The sequence below is a fragment of the Podarcis cretensis genome (assembly GCF_951804945.1).
Source record: "Podarcis cretensis genome assembly, chromosome: 17".
In the NCBI taxonomy this organism is placed as follows: domain Eukaryota; kingdom Metazoa; phylum Chordata; class Lepidosauria; order Squamata; family Lacertidae; genus Podarcis; species Podarcis cretensis.
The window spans coordinates 41,570,597-41,576,604 of record NC_137187.1 but is presented as its reverse complement, the minus strand read 5'-3'; positions in this window follow the sequence as shown (position 1 = coordinate 41,576,604).

Genomic DNA, 6,008 nt, shown 5'->3' with positions numbered 1-6,008 from the left:
TTCAAGGAAACGAAATACAACTCAGCCCAGTGGTCTCAGCACACTTCCCCATAGGTCTTGGCCTTATGGAGCAGTTGCCAGGAGAAAGTCCCTGCCTTCCACCCTCTCTAAGACGACTCCTCTCCCAAATGTTTCCCAAGCAGTCTCAAACTGCAACTGTGCACCTCTGGCCTCTGTTCTGCTCTCTTTATTACTCTTTGTGTTCTTGGAGACTGGGGGGCGGGGGGGGGGAGAGAACTTATTGGCGGAGCCTTTCAAAGCTCAGCACACATTCAATGTAATTCTTGCAGTGAATACCATTTTCTGACCCATTTATTTGTTTAACTGATTTTTAGTTAGCATTCATTTTAGTTTGCATTTTTCAGCATTTCTTTATAAAAAAAAGAGAAATTGAAGTATAATACTACAAACACCAGTTGTTTGTTTGTTTGTTTATTGTATTATAGTGTTTATAGCGCTATAACACTGAAATAAAAAATATCAATTTTTTGTCATAAAAATGTATGTATATAAAAAACACGTCACAGTCAGCACCATTTGACCAATAGCAATATAAGAATGTAAGAGGAGCCTGCAGGATCAGGCCCATGGTCCATCTAGTCCAGCATCCTGTTCTTACAGGGGCCAACCAAAGGAGGGTTGCCATAATTTGACGTGCAAAAGAGAGGATACATTAACAACCCACTTTGCCACCTATGCCCCTGGCCGACTCTCTTATATTGGGGGTGGGGGCAGGGCTAGACTTCACAGCTCACTTTGGATTACAGCAGCAGCAGCAGCAGCTCCAGCTGTGTTCCAGGAAAAGAGACTGTCCAAGGCAGGAGAGCCGGCCTGTTCATTGGCCAGGAAAGCCCAGCTCTGCAAAGTAGCCAGCAGAAATCCCTGCTGTCCCCATGCAGGCTCCCTGCAACTTGCACCAGAACCACTGCAGTGCTTGCTGCTGCTGCGAACTACACCAGGGACGGATTTAGGTTTGATGAGGCCCTAAGCTCCAGAAGGTAATGGGGCCCTTTAGATGTCCAGCTGTCCTTTGTCAACAACAAATTGTCGCTGTTTTTTGTGTTGAATATATGCTATATGTAACATCCTTTGTTATACTAGAAGACCATTACCAAAAAGTTGGCCTGGCTACTTCAACAATTTACTCCTTCATTAGATTTTAACCCTGGATTCAATACCCCAGGAATTAGAAAGGATTCAGGCATCATACAGAGTTACCCCTACCTGCCAAATTAACAATATTTTAAAATGAAATACAGTGGACGCTTGGGTTGTGAATGTGATCCGTGTGGGAGGCACATTTGCAACCCGCAGCACCGCATCTGCACACGCGTGGGTTGCAATTCAGTGCTTCTGCACACACGCAAAGCACAATTTAGTGCTTCTGTGCATGCGTGAGCACCGAAACCTGGAAGTAACCTGTTCCGATACTTCCGAAAACGCACAACCCGAAAACGTACCTGAAGCATCTGTAAGGTAAGACTGTAGAGATATAAAATAGAAGGGAGATAGTAGTAATGGGGGACTTCAATTACCCAGATATTTGCTGGATGTCAAACTCAGCCAAGAGCATAAGGTCAAACAGATTCCTCACTGGCCTTGCAGACAACTTCGTTGTCCAGAAAGTGGGAGAAGCAACAAGAGGAACAGCCATTTTAGATCTGGTCCTAACCAATGTTGATGACCTGGTTAGTGGGGTAGAAGTGGAAGGATCATTAGGCGCGAGTGATCATGCTCTTCTGAAGTTTACTATACAGCGGAAAGGAGCAGCCAAGCATACTAGGACTCAATTTCTTGACTTTAAGAAAGCCGACTTCATAAAACTTAGGGAAGTGCTGGGTGAGATCCCAAGGACAGTAATACTAAAAGGAAAGGGAGTTCATGATGGCTGGGAGTTTGTTAAGAGGGAGATAGTAAAAGCACAACTTCAGGCAATACCAATGAGACGGAAACATGGAAGGTGCCTAAAGAAGCCAGGGTGGCTATCTAAAGAACTTTTAACTGAGTTAAGATTAAAAAAGGATGTGTACAAAAAATGGAAAAAAGGGGGAAACCACCAGGAATTCAAACAAATAGCCAGCACGTGTAGACACAAAGTCAGAAAAGCTAAAGCACAGAATGAACTCAGGCTTGCTAGAGAGGTTAAAAGCAACAAAAAAGGCTTTTATGGGTATGTTCGTAGCAAAAGGAAGAACAAAGAAACTGAAATGCAAACAGGGGACACAGAAAGGGCTGAACTCCTCAATGCCTTCTTTGCCTCAGTCTTCTCCGATAAAGAAAACAATGCCCGACCTGAAGAATTTGGAGCAAATGATTCAGCAGAGGAAACACAGCCCAGAATAACTAAGGAGATAGTACAAGAATACTTGGCTAGTTTAGATGTATTCAAGTCTCCAGGGCCAGATGAACTGCATCCAAGAGTATTAAAAGAACTGGCAGATGTGATCTCAGAACCACTGGCTGTCATCTTTGAGAATTCCTGGAGAACAGGCGAAGTCTGTGAGCACCTAGAAAGGAATGCTGTGATCACCAATAGTCAGCATGGATTTCTGAAAAATAAGTCATGTCAGACTAACCTGATCTCGTTTTTTGACAGAATTACAAGCCTGGTAGATGAAGGGAACGCAGTGGATGTAGCCTACCTTGATTTCAGCAAGGCATTTGACAAGGTGCCCCATGATATTCTTGTAAAGAAGCTGGTAAAATGCGGTCTTGACTATGCTACCACTCAGTGGATTTGTAACTGGCTGACTGACCGAACCCAAAGGGTGCTCATCAATGGTTCCTCTTCATCCTGGAGAAGAGTGACTAGTGGGGTGCCACAGGGTTCTGTCTTGGGCCCGGTATTATTCAACATCTTTATCAACGACTTGGATGATGGACTCAAGCACATCCTGATCAAATTTGCAGATGACACCAAACTGGGAGGGGTGGCTAACACCCCAGAGGACAGGATCACACTTCAAAACGACCTTGACAGATTAGAGAACTGGGCCAAAACAAACAAGATGAATTTTAACAGGGAGAAATGTAAAGTATTGCACTTGGGCAAAAAAAATGAGAGGCACAAATACAAGATGGGTGACACCTGGCTTGAGAGCAGTACATGTGAAAAGGATCTAGGAGTCTTGGTTGACCACAAACTTGACATGAGCCAACAGTGTGACGCGGCAGCTAAAAAAGCCAATGCAATTCTGGGCTGCATCAATAGGAGTATAGCATCTAGATCAAGGGAAGTAATAGTGCAATGTATTCTGCTCTGGTCAGACCTCACCTGGAGTACTGTGTCCAGTTCTGGGCACCACAGTTCAAGAAGGACACTGACAAACTGGAACGTGTCCTGAGGAGGGCAACCAAAATGGTCAAAGGCCTGGAAACGATGCCTTATGAGGAACGGCTAAGGGAGCTGGGCATGTTTAGCCTGGAGAAGAGGAGGTTAAGGGGTGATATGATAGCCATGTTCAAATATATAAAAGGATGTCACATAGAGGAGGGAGAAAGGTTGTTTTCTGCTGCTCCAGAGAAGCGGACACGGAGCAATGGTTCCAAACTACAAGAAAAAAGATTCCACCTAAACATTAGGAAGAACTTCCTGACAGTAAGAGCTGTCTGACAGTGGAATTTGCTGCCAAGGAGTGTGGTGGAGTCTCCTTCTTTGGAGGTCTTTAAGCAGAGGCTTGACAACCATATGTCAGGAGTGCTCTGATGGTGTTTCCTGCTTGGCAGGGGGTTGGACTCGATGGCCCTTGTGGTCTCTTCCAACTCTATGATTCTATGATTCTATGATCATAATGCTATAAAGTGTTTTAACCCTTTCAGGTCTGCACCATGGTCTATTAACTGTGACTAACAAAGTTTAGGGACATGGGTGGCGCTGTGGTCTAAACCACTGAGCCTAGGGCTTGCCGATCGGAAGGGCGGCGGTTTGAATCCCCATGATGGGGTGAGATCCCATTACTTGGTCCTAGCTCCTGCCAACCTAGCAGTTTGAAAGCACGTCAAAGTGCAAGTAGATAAATAGGTACCACTCCGGCGGGAAGATAAATGGCATTTCCGTGCACTGCTCTGGTCTCGGAGTTCCATTGCACCAGAAGCGGCTTAGTCATGCTGGCCACATGACCTGGAAAAACTGTCTGTGGACAAATGTCGGTTCCCTTGGCCAGTAAAGCGAGATGAGTGCCGCAACCCCAGTTGTTCACAACTGGATTTAACTGTCAGGGGTCCTTTACCTTTTTTTTTTTTTAACAAAGTTTATCTGTGACTCATGAGAAGAGAAGACTCCCTGGAAAAGACCCTGATGTTGAGAAAGATGGAGGGCACAAGGAGAAGGGGACGACAGAGGACGAGATGGTTGGACAGTGTTTTCGAAGCTACCAGCATGAGTTTGACCAAACTGCGGGAGGCAGTGGAAGACAGGAGTTCCTGGCGTGCTCTGGTCCAGGGGGCCACGAAGTGTAAGACACGACTAAACAACTAAACAACAAGAACAAACAATCTGTAACTAACAAAGCTCTATGCTTCTGAATGCCACTTACTAGAAATCACCCCTTTGGGGTAGAGTTGTCATATGTCCGGTTTTTACCGGGTACATCCTCTATTTACGGTTTAAAAGGGCTATCCGGGCAGATTTTTAAAATTTTGCAAAATGTCCATTAGTAACACCCAGGCCAAAGCAGTAGCAGTGTCACTGGCAGGCAGGGCCAGGGAAGAAGGGAACATGGGGTGTGAGTGACAGAAACAGCTGCTGCTGCTCACCCTCCTGCAGCCAGCAAGAGTCTGGATGCTGAGTGCCAGTGTGGGGAGGGCGCTGCAAGAAGAGGGCTCCAGCACTGTCACCGCCTAGGTGGAAAGTTCCCCACTGTGTCAGGCCAGTGGGGAACTGCCTAAAATCAACCAGCCTCTGGCAGGCAAAGGGACATACGGATCTGCAGATCTATCCAGGGGACTGATGCCCCCCATGCAAACTTTGCATTTCCCCCCACGCTGCCTTTGGGAAAAAAGCCCCACTTGCTCCCCTGAGAAAAATGCACCTTTACTCTAGTGCCTTGCAAGGAAAGTAGCCACTGGTAGACAGTAAAACCTCTTCCCGTGCCAATATATTCTGCTGTTTTGTGGGTGGGCGGAAGCAGCGCATTCCCCAAGCTCTCTTCCTTGGAAAGTAATTTGTTAGCAGCAGACAAAAAACAAAACAAGAAAGGCAGCCTATTCCTCCCTCCTGCCACCTCAGGCTCTCAAAGTGGGGGGGGGGGGGGTTGCATTCAGTGTTAGTCATACTCAGCATAAACCCATTGACATTAATGAACATGGCTAAATTAGGTCCCTTTATTTCTGTGAGTTTCCTTTTGAGTAGAAGTCAGTTGGCTCCACAGACCCTCTGGGTGCAGATGGGGGGCAGGTGCCCAGCAGTGACTCCCCCTCCCCACAAATTAACAAAAACTCCACCAACGCCACTGAATGAGGGGTGTGCAATCCATGGGTGGTCGATACCTCAACCTGGGCCACATGGGGGGGGCAGTGTTGCGTGACATCATATATACGTCATGCACAACGGGGGGGGGCAAACCAGGCGCCCCTCGCAGAGATGCCCAGGCTGCCGCCCGCGGGCACGGGGGCGCAGAGGGCGCGCTTGCGGGCGGGAGGCCGAGCTGCTTGGGACGCCCTCAGCGCTGGGCGCGCTCGGCTCTTCGCCCACAAATATGGAGGGGCCGAAAGGCTGTTTCACTCATTTTTTAGAGTTGTCCAGGATAGACCCCGAATAGTCTGACTTGGTGAAGCTTTTGGACAGAATTCTTCGCCCCCTGCGGAATGGGTTTCGCCTTCTCCCGACTGAGACGGGGCTTCCCCGAGGATCCGCTTTCCTAAATGATCCTGAGTGGGGGCCGAGCGCTGAGGCGGCAGAAGGAAAAGCGGGTCGGAAAGCCCCTCGGAAGGCGGCGAAGGGGCGCTCGGACGACACCTGACGCGGCTCCGTGACGAGCGCAGCCCCTCGCCGCCCCCAGGAGGCCGGC